We start from the raw sequence: 15,402 nt of genomic DNA, 5'->3' as shown, positions 1-15,402 counted from the left end.
GACATACTCTTAAGTCACCTCCATCCATTGCAAATCATGAATACTGCCGCCATAAATACATGTTCAAATGTCCGTTTATATTCCTGCTCTCAGTTCTTCCAAATATATAGCCAATAAGAAGTTACAGGACCTTATGGCACCCACATACTTAGTTTCTTGTGGAACCATCACACTGTCCTCCAGATGGGCTGCACCGTTCTACTTCCCCACCACAGTACTTAGTATGTGGTTTCCCTTGTATGTGGTGCATCGCTTCTCTCTTTCTGCTTTTAGGGCTTTCTCATTCTCTTCAACATTTGACAATCTGATGAGTATATGTCTCAGGGGCAGTCTATTTGGATTTTCTCTGTTTGGAGTTCATTGTGCTTCTTGGATTTGCATATATATGTCTTTTGTAAGGGTTGTGAAGTTTTCCCCAACTATTTCCTTGAATATTATTCCTAACCTCTTTATCTTCTGCTGGGTACACCAATGATTCTTTTATTTGTGTGCATCATGTTTTCTATCATTTCCCTGAGATCCGTTTCAAATTTTTTAAAGTTTTTCCTCTATTTTTTCTTTTGTGTATTTGCATTCAATTGATCTGTCCTCTAATACTAATTCTTTCTTCTGCCTCTTCAAATCTGTTGTTGTGTGTCTCTAGTATATTTTAAATTTGATCTACAGTCTCTTATTTCCATAAGATCTGTTATTTTTCTGTTTACTCTTTAGCAGAACCACAGCTTGCTGGAGTGCACTTTCCCTGTCTTCCCAGCAGATGGCAATCTTGAGCCACCTCTTACCCCCAAGCCAGCTTTTCATTGACTGTGGCTGCATGATGGGCTGGTTCACACCAGCTGGAAATCCAATCAGTGCAGAAGTTCTCTGTGTGCACTGGGGATTGCCAGCCCTCAGAATAGTGGGTGGGCTCTGTGCAGTTCAGCAGAGTCCACTTAAGGGCACAGTGAGTCTGGTGATTCCCAAGCTTCCAAGTGGGTACCTTCAGGCTGTGGGGTTTCAGGTCTCACACTTTCCAGCCCTAGGTCAGCTGAAAATTGCCCTGCCTCCTAGCTGGCCCCCAAGGACCCTGCCTGCCATGTGCCTGTAAGCACCTGTGATGGCATCTGTGATTCATTCTGGTATCCTCATTTCTCCCTATCTCTTGCCCATGCTCCCATGGGCCTTCATGGAGGAAGAGTAACTGCACCAATTTTTCTGTGTGCTGTCAAGACAGGTCCACTGGTTCCCGTGTTCCCTCACGGGAGCTCTGGGCCACAGGACTGAGAGGGGTTATCTCCCCAGCTAATTGCTGATAAGGGTGTGCAGGAGTGGAGAGCTCCTCCCACCCCTGCTCAGATGGCTGGCGTACAGCTGCCAGCCCCAGTGGCAGACTGAGTTGAATAAACTCAGCCTGTCCTTTCAGATGTAATTTCTCTGCTCTTACAACCAAGTCCCCCCTGTATATTTTAGAGGTCCTTCTCTGGCTGCTAGTACCCTGGAATGACTGTTCCAGTCATTTATTGCCTTTTCTCTAGTTATTCCATGGGGGGAAGTTTGCATGGCCTTATCTATTCTGCCATCTTCCCTGAAGTTCCTTATCTATATTAATTCTTGGTCTCATCAAAGTGAGCTGAGGCCCAGCCCTTCTGCAAAATCTCAATCAGTATTTTTTTACATGAAACTTTATTTAGATATATTCACTCACCATACAATCCATTCAAAGTATACACTCAGTGGCTCACAGTATCATCATATAGTTGTGCATTCATCACCACATTCAATTTTAGAACATTTTCATTACTCCAAAATAAAAAAAAATAAAAGTGAAAAAGGATACCCAAAACATCCCATACCCCTTATCCTCCACCCACGTAGTATTTATATGTATTTTTTGTCTTTGTTTTATTACTCGTTTGTCCATACACTGGGTAAAGGGAGAGTCAGTCACAGGGTTTTTCCAATCACACGGTTACACAATAAAAGCTATTTAGTTAACCAATTATCATCAAGAATCAAGTCTACTGGATTACAGGTCAATAGATTCTGGCATTTCCTTCTACCTTTACACTAGAAACTGAAAAGATTTATCTATATAATAAGAACAACCTCCATCTCTTTAAAATCTCCTAACCACTGGAACTTCATGTTGTTTCATTTCTCTTCCTCCCTTTGGTCCAAGAAGGCTTTCTCAATCCCATGATGCCAGGGCCAAGCTCATCCCTGTGAGTCACGTTCCACGTAGAGGGGAGTGCAGTGAGTTCACCTGCAGGGTTGGTTTAGAGAGAGAGGCCACATCTGAGCAAGAAAACAAGTTCTCTCTGGGTGACTCTTAGGCATAATTATAAGTAGGCTTAACCTCTCCTTTGCAGGAATACATTTCGTAAGTGCAAGCCCCAGGGTCAAGATCTTCACTTACTAAACTGAGGGTCCCTATTGCTTGTGAGAATATCAGGAATTCCCCTGGTGAGAAAGTTTAACATTTCCACATTTTTCCCCCAGTCCCTCAAGGGGACTTTGCAAGTACTTTTAAATTTTCTGCCCCAAATACTCTGTATCAGGGTATTATGTTAACCTTTACAGAATAACAAGATCTCCTTCTCTATTCTAGGTTCCATGTAATTGTGTTGTTTAAATAAACTGACCATATGGGTTAAATTAGAAGGTATGCTACAGAGGATATAAATTTTGTACCAAGTAAACATTTGTTACCTAACAGCTAAAACTCAGGATGTGACTGTTTAAATCTAGGAACCTTTACAATAAGCCTTGTTGAACATTCTGTACTCCTGCATCTTCAATTGCCCAATCTCTTCCCATGTTCTATCCCCTGATATCCAATGCTCTTGAATTCAATTCTCAGCATTTGGTCATTATAATTAGTTTATATTAGTGAAGACTTACAATATTTGTCCTTGTATTTCAGGCTTATTTCACTCAACATAACATCCTCAAGGTCCATTCTAGTTGTATGCCTCGCAACTTTATTCCTTCTTGCAGCTGTTCATTATTCCATTGTACACATACACCACAGTTCACCCTTCCATTCACCCATCATGCACCCTTAGGCCACCTCCATTCATTGCAAATCATGAACACTGTCACCATAAACACCAGTGTGCAAATGCCTATTCATGTCCCTGCTCTCAGTTCTTCCAAGTATATACCAATTAATTGGGTTGGAGGATCATTTGGCAACCCTATACTTAGCCTCCTGTGGAACCACCACACTGTCCTCCAGAGCGGCTGCACCGTTCTACTTCCCTACCAACAGTGAATAGCTATATACATCTCTCTCCACATGTTCTCCAGCACTTGTATCCTTCTGTTTATTTTTTAAAGTTTTATTCTCACACCATACAATCCATCCTAAGTGAATAATCAATAGCTCCCAGTATAATCACATGGTTATGCATTTACCACCATAATCTACATGAGAACATTTCAGTTTCTTCCCCAAAGAAAGAAGAAAAAAAAAAAAGGATAAAGAATAAAAAAATAATAAAGGAGAAACACTACCACCAACAACCAGAATCTCAATCCCCTCCCTAATATCCCCCCCCATTGATATTTAGCTTTGGTGTATTGCCTTTGTTACAATTAATGGAAGAATATTATGATGTTACTGTTTACTATAGACCCAAGTTTTGCATTGATTGTATTTTCTCCCACATACCATCCCATTTTCAACACCTTGCATTGTTGATATTCTCTTTTTCTCCCACATGCAAAAACTTTCTTACATTTCTACATTTAATCACATCATTGTCCACTCCATGTTTTGCTAAGTCATACAATCCCTGTTTTTATCCTCCATCTTTCCTTAAGGTGTCATATATGCCGCTAGCCTTCCTCTTTCAGCCATACTCACACTCACCTTTGTTCATTATACTTACAATATTGTGCTCCCATTAGATAGTATTATACTATCCATTTCTGGATCTTTACAGTAAATTCTGTTGAACATTCTGTGCTACTGCAGCATCAAATGCCCAATCTCTACCCTCTTTCTACCTCCTGATGACCTGTGTTCTTAACTTTAACTCTCAGAGTTTGCTCTTTATAGTTAGTTCATATTGTTGAGACCATGCAGCATTTGTCCTTTTGTTTCTGGTGAATTTCACTCAACATAATGTTCTCAAGGTTCATCCACATTGCTGCATGCATCATGACTTTATTTTTCAGCTCTGTAATATTCCCTTGTATGTATATACCACAGTTTCTTTATCCACCCGTCCATTGATGGACATTTGGGTTGTTTCCATCTCTTGGCAATCATGAGTAATGCCACTATAAACATTGGTTTACAAATGTCCGTTCATGTCTTATCCTTCAATTCCTCTAAGTATATACCTAGTGTGCTGGTTTGAACCTGTTATGTACCCCAGAAAAGCCCATGTTCTTTTTTTTATTGTGGAACATAACTTATTTACATAGAAGTAATAACTTTCCAAGTGCAATTTAACAAGTAGTTAGAGAGGAATTTCAAATAATGTTATGGGTTACAGTTACAGAGTTTCAGTTATTTCCTTATTGTAAAATATATCATATGCAAAAAGGTGATAACTCTCAAAGTATGATTTATTTTTTTTTTATTTTTTATTTTTTTTTAATCATCATTTTATTGATATATATTCACATACCACGCAGTCATACAAAACAAATTGTACTTTCGATTGTTTACAGTACCATTACATAGTTGTACATTCATCACCTAAATCAATCCCTGACACCTTCATTAGCACACACACAAAAATAACAAGAATAATAATTAGAGTGAAAAAGAGCAATTGAAGTAAAAAAGAACACTGGGTACCTTTGTCTGTTTGTTTGCTTCCCCTACTTTTCTACACATCCATCCATAAACTAGACAAAGTGGAGTTTGGTCCTTATGGCATTCCCAATCCCACTGTCACCCCTCATAAGCTACATTTTTATACAACTGTCTTCGAGATTCATGGGTTCTGGGTTGTAGTTTAATAGTTTCAGGTATCCACCACCAGCTACCCCAATTCTTTAGAACCTAAAAAAGGTTGTCTAAAGTGTGCGTAAGAGTGCCCACCAGAGTGATCTCTCGGCTCGTTTTGGAATCTCTCTGCCACTGAAGCTTATTTCATTTCCTTTCACATCCCCCTTTTGGTCAAGAAGATGTTCTCCATCCCACGATGCCGGGTCTACATTCCTCCCCGGGAGTCATATTCCACGTTGCCAGGGAGATTCACTTCCCTGGGTGTCTGATCCCACGTAGCGGGGAGGGCAATGATTTCACCTTTCAAGTTGGCTTAGCCAGAGAGAGAGGGCCACATCTGAGCAACAAAGAGGCATTCAGGAGGAGACTCTTAGGCACAAATACAGGGAGGCCTAGCCTCTCCTTTGCAGCAACCGTCTTCCCAAGGGTAAAACTTATGGTAGAGGGCTCAACCCATCAAACCACCAGTCCCCTATGTCTGTGGTCATGTTAGCAACCATGGAGGTGGGGTAGGCGAATACCCCTGCATTCTCCACAGGCTCCTCAAGGGGGCACTACATCTTTTTTTTTTTTTTTCCTTGTTTGTCTTTTTACTTTTTTTTTTTTTTTAACTTTCCCTTCGTTTTTAAATCAACTGTATGAAAAAAAAAAGTTAAAAAGAAAACAAACATACAATAAAAGAACATTTCAAAGAGACCATAACAAGGGAGTAAGAAAAAGACAACTAACCTAAGATAACTGCTTAACTTCCAACATGTTCCTACTTTACCCCAAGAAAGTTACATAATATAGCAACATTTCAGTGAACTTGTTCCTACTACATCCATCAGAAATTAACAGACCATAGTCATTTCTGGGCATCCCCAGAACGTTAAATAGCTTATCTGTTCTTCTTGGATTATTATTCCCCCTTCCTTAATTGCTCTCTACTGCTAGTTCCCCTACATTCTACATTATAAACCATTTGTTTTACATTTTTCAAAGTTCACATTAGTGGTAGCATATAATATTTCTCTTTTTGTGCCTGGCTTATTTCGCTCAGCATTATGTCTTCAAGGTTCATCCATGTTGTCATATGTTTCACCAGATCGTTCCTTCTTACTGCCGTGTATTATTCCATCGTGTGTATATACCACATTTTATTTATCCACTCATCTGTTGAAGGACATTTGGGTTGTTTCCATCTCTTGGCAATTGTGAATAATGCTGCTATGAACATTGGCGTGCAGATATCTGTTCGTGTCACTGCTTTCCGATCTTCCGGGTATATACCGAGAAGTGCAATCGCTGGATCGAATGGTAGCTCTATATCTAGTTTTCTAAGGAACTGCCAGACTGACTTCCAGAGTGGCTGAACCATTATACAGTCCCACCAACAATGAATAAGAGTTCCAATTTCTCCACATCCCCTCCAGCATTTGTAGTTTCCTGTTTGCTTAATGGCAGCCATTCTAACCGGTGTTAGATGGTATCTCATTGTGGTCTTAATTTGCATCTCTCTAATAGCTAGTGAAGCTGAACATTTTTTCATGTGTTTCTTGGCCATTTGTATTTCCTCTTCAGAGAACTGTCTTTTCATATCTTTTGCCCATTTTATAATTGGGCTGTCTGTACTATTGTCATTGAGTTGTAGGATTTCTTTGTATATGCAAGATATCAGTCTTTTGTCAGATACATGGTTTCCAAAAATTTTTTCCCATTGAGTTGGCTGCCTCTTTACCTTTTTGAGAAATTCCTTTGAGGTGCAGAAACTTCTAAGCTTGAGGAGTTCCCATTTATCTATTTTCTCTTTTGTTGCTTGTGCTTTGGGTGTAAAGTCTAGGAAGTGGCCTCCTAATACAAGGTCTTGAAGATGTTTTCCTACATTATCTTCTAGGAGTTTTATGGTACTTTCTTTTATATTGAGATCTTTGGTCCATTTTGAGTTAATTTTTGTGTAGGGGGTGAGGTAGGGGTCCTCTTTCATTCTTTTGGATATGGATATCCAACTCTCCCAGCCCCATTTGTTGAAAAGACCATTATGGCTCAGTTCGGTGACTTTGGGGGCCTTATCAAAGATCAGTCGGCCATAGATCTGAGGGTCTATCTCTGAATTCTCAATTCGATTCCATTGATCTATATGTCTATCTTTGTGCCAGTACCATGCTGTTTTGGCAACTGTGGCTTTATAATAAGCTTCAAAGTCAGGGAGTGTAAGTCCTCCCACTTCGTTTTTCTTTTTTAGAGTGTCTTTAGCAATTCGAGGCATCTTCCCTTTCCAAATAAATTTGATAACTAGCTTTTCCAAGTCTGCAAAGTAGGTTGTTGGAATTTTGATTGGGATTGCATTGAATCTGTAGATGAGTTTGGGTAGAATTGACATCTTAATGACATTTAGCCTTCCTATCCATGAACATGGAATATTTTTCCATCTTTTAAGGTCCCCTTCTATTTCTTTTAGTAGAGTTATGTAGTTTTCTTTGTATAGGTCTTTTACATCTTTGGTTAAGTTTATTCCTAGGTACTTGATTTTTTTAGTTGCTATTGAAAATGGTATCTTTTTCTTGAGTGTCTCTTCAGTTTGTTCATTTCTAGCATATAGAAACATTACTGACTTATGTGCATTAATCTTGTATCCCGCTACTTTGCTAAATTTGTTTATTAGCTCTAGTAGGTGTATCGTTGATTTCTCAGGGTTTTCTAGATATAAGATCATATCATCTGCAAACAATGACAGTTTTACTTCTTCTTTTCCAATTTGGATGCCTTTTATTTCTTTGTCTTGCCGGATTGCCCTGGCTAGCACTTCCAAAACAATGTTGAATAACAGTGGTGACAGCGGGCATCCTTGTCTTGTTCCTGATCTTAGAGGGAAGGCTTTCAGTCTCTCACCATTGAGTACTATGCTGGCTGTGGGTTTTTCATATATGCTCTTTATCATGTTGAGGAAGTTTCCTTCAATTCCTACCTTTTGAAGTGTTTTTATCAAAAAGGGATGTTGGATTTTGTCAAATGCTTTTTCAGCATCTATTGAGATGATCAATTGATTTTTCCCTTTCGAGTTTTTAATGTGTTGTAATACATTGATTGTTTTTCTTATGTTGAACCATCCTTGCATGCCTGGAATGAACCCCACTTGGTCATGGTGTATGATTTTTTTAATGTGTCTTTGGATTCGATTTGCAAGTATTTTGTTGAGGATTTTTGCATCTATATTCATTAGGGAGATTGGCCGGTAGTTTTCCTTTTTTGTAGCATCTTTGCCTGGTTTTGGTATTAGATTGATGTTAGCTTCATAAAAAGAGTTAGGTAGTGTTCCATTTTTTTCAATGTTTTGAAAGAGTTTGAGTAAGATTGGTGTCAGTTCTTTCTGGAAAGTTTGGTAGAATTCCCCTGTGAAGCCATCTGGCCCTGGGCATTTATTTGTGGGAAGATTTTTGATGACTGATTGGATCTCTTTGCTTGTGATGGGTTGGTTGAGGTCTTCTATTTCTTCTCTGGTCAGTCTAGGTTGTTCATATGTTTCCAGGAAATTGTCCATTTCTTCTACATTATCCAGTTTGTTGCCATACAGTTGTTCATAATATCCTCTTATAATTTTTTTAATTTCTTCAGGATCTGCAGTTATGTCACCTTTTTCATTCATTATTTTGTTTATATGGGTCTTCTCTCTTTTTGATTTTGTCAGTCTAGCTAGGGGCTTGTCAATCTTGTTGATCTTCTCAAAGAACCAACTTTTGGTGATATTTATCCTTTCTATTGTTTTTTTGTTCTCTATGTCATTTATTTCTGCTTTAATCCTTGTTATTTCTTTTCTTGTACTTGGTTTAGGATTGGTTTGCTGTTCATTTTCTAGCTTCTTCAGTTGATCCATTAGTTCTTTGATTTTGGCTCTTTCTTCCTTTTTAATATATGCGTTTAGTGCTATAAATTTCCCCCTTAGCACTGCTTTTGCTGCATCCCATAGGTTTTGGTATGTTGTGTTCTCATTTTCATTCGTCTCTATATATTTAGCAATTTCTCTTGCTATTTCTTCTTTAACCCACTGATTGTTTAGGAGTGTGTTGTTTAACCTCCAGGTATTTGTGAATTTTCTAAGTCTCTGATGGTTATTGACTTCTAATTGTATTCCATTGTGGTCAGAGAATGTGCTTTGAATAATTTCAATCTTTTTAAATTTATTGAGGCTTGTTTTATGTCCCAGCATATGATCTATTCTGGAGAAAGTTCCGTGAGCACTAGAAAAGTATGTGTATCCTGGTGATTTGGGATGTAATGTCCTGTAGATGTCTGTTAAATCTAATTCATTTATCAGATTGTTTAGGTTTTCAATTTCCTTATTGGTCTTCTGTCTGGTTGATCTATCTATAGGAGAGAGTGATGTGTTGAAGTCTCCCACAATTATTGTGGAAACATCAATTGCTTCCTTTAGTTTTGCCAATGTTTCTCTCATGGATTTTGTGGCACCTTGATTGGGTGCATAGACATTTACGATTGTTATTTCTTCTTGCTGAATTGCCCCTTTTATTAGTATGTAGTGGCCTTCTTTGTCTCTCAAAACATCCCTGCATTTGAAGTCTATTTTATCTGAGATTAATATTGCTACACCTGCTTTCTTTTGGCTGTAGCTTGCATGAAATATTTTTTTCCATCCTTTCACTTTCAGTTTCTTTGTGTCCCTGTGTCTAAGATGAGTCTCTTGTATGCAACATATTGATGGTTCATTTTTTTTGATCCATTCTGCGAATCTATATCTTTTAATTGGGGAGTTTAATCCATTTACATTCAACGTTAAAACCGTGAAGGCATTTCTTGAATCGGCCATCTTATCCTTTGGATTATGTTTGCCATATTTTTCCCTCTCTCTATTAATATCCTTTATTGTACCCATACCGAATCTCTTTAGTACTGAACCTTTCTCCAGGTCTCTCTGTCCTGTCTTTGTTTCTCTGTCTGTAGGGCTCCCTTTAGTATCTCCAGTAGGGCAGGTCTCTTGTTAGCAAATACTCTCAGCATTTCTTTGTCTGTGAAAAATTTAAGCTCTCCCTCAAATTTGAAGGAGAGCTTTGCTGGATAAAGTATTCTTGGCTGGAAATTCCTCTCACTCAGAATTTTAAATATATCGTGCCACTGCCTTCTTGCCTCCATGGTGGCTGCTGAGTAGTCACTACTTAGTCTTATGCTGTTTCCTTTGTATGTGGTGAATTGCTTTTCTCTTGCTGCTTTCAGAACTTGCTCCTTCTCTTCTATGTTTGACAGTGTGATCAGTATATGTCTCGGAGTGGGTTTTTTTGGATTTATTCTATTTGGAGTTCGCTGAGCATTTATGATTTGTGTATTTATGTTGTTTAGAAGATTTGGGAAGTTTTCCCCAACAATTTCTTTGAATACTCTTCCTAGACCTTTACCCTTTTCTTCCCCTTCTGGGACACCAATGAGTCTTATATTCGGACGTTTCATATTATCTATCATATCCCTGAGGTCCATTTCGAGTTTTTCAATTTTTTTCCCCATTCTTTCTTTTATGCTTTCATTTTCCATTCTGTCATCTTCCAGGTCACTGATTCGTTGTTCAACTTCCTCTAGTCTTGTACTATGAGTGTCCAGAATCTTTTTAATTTGGTCAACAGTTTCTTTAATTTCCATAAGATCATCCATTTTTTTATTTAGTCTTGCAATGTCTTCTTTATGCTCTTCTAGGGTCTTCTTGATTTCCTTCATATCCCGTACTAGGGTCTCATTGTTCATCTTTAGTTCTTTGAGTAGCTGCTCTAGGTGCTGTGTCTCTTCTGGTCTTTTGATTTGGGTGCTTGGGCTTGGGTTATCCATATCGTCTGGTTTTTTCATATGCTTTATAATTTTCTGTTGTTTTTGGCCTCTTGGCATTTGCTGAACTTGATAGGGTTCTTTTAGGGTTTGTAGACCAGTTGAAGTCCTTATCTCTAATTTATCAGATCTACAGCTTCGTGGAGTACACTTTCTCTAACTAACCAGCAGGTGGCGTCCACGAGCCACCTGTTCTCCACAAGCCAGATCTCCCCTGCTTAGCCTTTTTGGTGAGTGGGGGAGTGAGTCTTGTGGGGCCCAATTGGTGTACCAAGCTTGCGTGTGTAGTTGGTGTTGCCTGCCCTGTATGTGGGGCGTGTTTCTGGGCAGTCGGGGAGGGGGGGTGGCCCTAACAATCAAATCTCCCTGATGATCCTAGAGTTTTAAAGCTGCTGCAATAGTCTAATCCTTCAGTTCAGTCCTGCCACAGTTTGTCTCTGCCACTGACCCACAAGTCTTTGGTATTGGCGTATGGCTCCTGAGACTTGCAAGTGGGCCCCTCTTCCAGGCTGTGCACCCCGGGTCCTCTGTTGAGGGATGACTGTGCTATGTCACAGGTGAGTGCCGTCCCCCCAGGGCAGTTCTGGGCTGCTGGGCTGTGTTGGGAGGCTCCCAGTCTGCTCAAATGATGGCTGAATGGGGCTCTGTTAATTCACACTGCTCCCCCTTCCCAGCTCTGGGACATTCAGCTGAGGTTGCAGGGAAGGCTAATGTCCACGCCCAGTTTTGTGGTGTGTGCCTGTTATTTGAAGCACTTCCGTCACACTGGGTTGTCTGGGGCAGCTCTGGGCTATGGGGCTGGCGATGGGCAGGAGTGTTTCCTGTCCACCAGGATGGTGGCTGTGAGCGGACACCCCCCTTTTCTTGGGAAGTTGTGTTGTTTAGTGAATTTTCTCAGCCACTGGATTATTGCCTTTTGTCTCAGAGCTCTCTTAGTTCTGCTCTTGACTTGACGTGCCCAAATTTCAATTCTTTGAAGCTTTCTGTATTGAGCTTCTTAGAGTGATTGTTTTAGAAAAAGCAAAAAGGATTTAAAAAAAAAAAAAAAAAAAAAAAAAAACGGCCCTCCTCAGAGATCTAATGGGTTATTGAAATGCTAATAGACAAAGCAACCAGGGCCATTAAGGAAAGGTGCACAGGGCAGAGAGATCAGCTTTGCTTTGGGATTTGAATATGCGCCTCAAGGCCTGATCTCCGCCCTTCCCCTTTCTGTGTTCACCAGAACTCCAAAAATCCTCTGCTTTTATTTTGGAGTTTTTCGTGTTGTTTTTTTTCTATGCCTGTCTCCTCTCTGCTGGGCTGGCTGCTCTCAGAGTCTCTGGTGTCTGGTCTCAGTCTATCTATGGTTGGAGTTTGAATCAGTAGAATGAGTTTCCGATAAGAGAAGCCACTGCAATTCTCCCTTCTCCTTCCCGGAGCTGACAGCCCCTCCTCCCCCGGGACTGAGCCTGGCAGGGAGGGGCGCGGGTCCCCTGGCCGCAAAAACTTACAGATTTCGCTGATCTCAGCAGTTCCACGTTTTCATGAGTGTTGTATGAAGTATGCCCAAAGACAGATTGCTCTGTGGTGTCCAGTCCACGCAGTTCCTGGCTTTTTACCTACTTTCCTGGAGGAGTAACTAAAACATACAGCTCACCAGTCTGCCATCTTGCCCCGCCTCCTCCTCAAAGTATGATTTAACAAGTAGTTTTTTTAAATTTTTATTTTGAAATAAATTCAAACTTACAGTAACAGTTGCAAAAATAATACAAACCCCATACGCAGAACTCCAGCATACCCCAAACCCCCTCCACCGATACCCCAGTCTACCAACTTTAATATTTTGTTACTTTACCATTTCTTTCTTTCCTTCCCTCCCTCCCTATCATCCATCATCTACTGCTCTGTCTTCTGAACATATGAGAGCAAGTTGCACACATCCTTGAACAAATAATATAATTCACATATACATTTCCTATGAACAGGAATATTCGTTTATGTAATCACATTAACTGTAGTTCAAGAAATTTAACATTGGTATAAAGCTTATATTCTATATTTCATTTTTTTCTTATGTCCCAATTGTGTCCTTTTGAGCTTTTTCTCCTCTATTCTTAGATCTCATCCAGGATCATCTGTGGCATTTAATTGTCATTATCTATTTAGACTGTCTTTTTTTTCAATTGTGGCAACATATATACAGCATAAATCTTCCCATTCCAACCCCTCCCTTGCATTCCATTTAGTGGGATTAATCACATTTAGAATGTTGTAATGTCCAAATTAAGGCAACAACACAAGTATACCTTCACCAAAGGAAGGTCAGTGGCATCCAGAAAACCTCTTTTATCTGGGAAGGCATGTGGCTGGCATTTTCTGATCCCAGATTGTGTTCCAGCTCTTCCTCAGCTCCTGTGCATTCTTCAAAATGTTGCTCTCAGGGTGTTTTGTCCTCTCTTAGCTTCTCCGGAGCAAACACTGGGCTAGCATTTCCAAAGTGTCAGCAGAAGTCTGCTTTCAACGGCCATCTCCAAAATGTCTCTCTCAGCTGCTCTGAGGTCTTTCTGTTCATGAGCTCTTTTATAGGACTCCAGTGATTAAATCAAAATCACCCAGAGGAGCTAAAATGGCGGCATAGAGAGGAGTGGAAGCCAGTTAGTCACCTTGGAACAATTCATCAACTACTGAAAAACTAGTAAATAACCTGGAATAACTGCGGGGAGACAAACATGACTGTCCACTCATCATACACCAACCTGAATTGGGAGGAATGCCCGAGATCACAGCATAAAATCTTTAAGTAAAAACTGCGGACCCAAGCCGAGAGCCGAGAGCCCCTCCCTCACAGAAGCCTCCATGGTGCTAGAGAGCAGCACTCTCCAAACAAGTGAGTGGACCTCAGCCCAGCCCCAACTGGAGTTTTAATTTTAACCACTCAATACAGACAGCAAATCCCCAACCAGCAGACAGAGGCTTTTGGTGACAACTGACCTAGGGAGAGTTGGGGGACATATGTGTCTCAGGGTGGGGAGCCCAGAAGATCGGGTGCTATCTCTGGCCAATGGGTGAATCTGGGAGCTCTCTGTCCCCTTCTCTCTCTCAACCTGGGCAGCTCAGAGGAGAAAGCCTCAGCCATTTTCAGCTCGCAGCGCTTTGCAGTAGAGAAAGCCTCAGCCATTTTAAAATCTCAGCACTCTGAGTCATAGAAACAAAGAATCTGTTTATATGCAAATGACCCCTCTGGAGGGGGCATAGCTTCCCAAGAGGAAAGGGAGGGGCCCAGCTCCACTATCTGCCTTACCAGAACCTGACCCCAAAGCCTGGGGGAGGAGAGCCATGGGCCACACCCTCTTACACCAGCCCATGACAGGCTGACAGGTGTACCTGCTGGGCCGAAAAACACAGGGTGTGTCAATCCTCTAAGAAAAACCATCAAGGAAACCAGACACTGAATATTTCCTCCTTCTGTGACCTGAGCCTGTTCTCCTCTGGGAATACCTGATTGGGGTGGCCTAGGAGGTCAGATGCCTAGACAACAAAAAACTACAACCTACACTAGGAAAAATGAAGTTATGGCCCAGTCAGAGGAACAAACTTACACTTTAACTGATTTACAGGAATTTAAACAACTATTGCTAAATCAATTCAAAAAGTTTAGAGAAGATATGGCAAAAGAGATAAAGGCTATAAAGAAAACACTGGGCATATATAAGGCAGAAATCGAAAGCTCAAAAAAAACAACCAGCAGAATCTATGGAAATGAAAGGCACAACACAAGAGATGAAAGACACAGTGGAAACATACAACGGCAGATCTCAAGAGGCAGAAGAAAACACTCAGGAACTGGAGAACAAAACACCTGAAAGCATCCACTCAAAGGAGCAGATGGAGAAAAGAATGGAAAAATATGAGCAACGTCTCTGGGACCTTAGGATGAAGTGAAATACAAGAATGTATGTATCATTGGTGTCCCAGAAGGAGAAGAGAAGAGAAAAGGGGCAGAAGCAATAATAGAGGAAATAATCAATAAAAATTTCCCATCTCTTATGAAAGACATAAAATTATGGATCCAAGAAGTGCAGTGTACTCCAAACAGAATAGATCTGTATAGGCCTATGCCAAGACACTTAATAATCAGATTATCAAACATCAAAGACAAAGAGAGAATCCTGAAAGCAGCAAGAGAAAAGCAATCCGTCACATACAAAGGAAGGTTAATAAGACTATGTGCAGATCTCTCAGCAGAAACCATGTAGGCAAGAAGGAAGTGGTGTGATATATTTAAGATACTGAAAGAGAAAAACCACCAACCAAGAATCCTGTATCCAGCAAAACTGTCCTTCAAATATGAGGGAGAGCTCAAAATATTTTCCAACAAACAGACAACGAGAGACTTTGTGAACAAGACACCTGCCCTACAGGAAATACTAAAGGGAACACTGCAGAGTGATAGAAGACAGGAGTGCGTGCTTTGGAACACAATTTTGGGAGATGGTAGCACAACAATGTAAATACACTGAACAAAGGTAACTATGAATACAGTTGAGAGAGGAAGGTGGGGAGCATGAGAAACATCACAAGAAAGGAGGAAAGATAAAGACTGGGACTGTGTAACTTGGTGAAATCTAGAGTGTTCAACAATTGTGATAAAATGTACAAATATGTTCTTTTAC

This window comes from Choloepus didactylus, chromosome X (assembly GCF_015220235.1).
Source record: "Choloepus didactylus isolate mChoDid1 chromosome X, mChoDid1.pri, whole genome shotgun sequence".
NCBI classification, from domain to species: Eukaryota; Metazoa; Chordata; class Mammalia; order Pilosa; family Megalonychidae; genus Choloepus; species Choloepus didactylus.
This window is presented reverse-complemented; position numbering follows the sequence as displayed.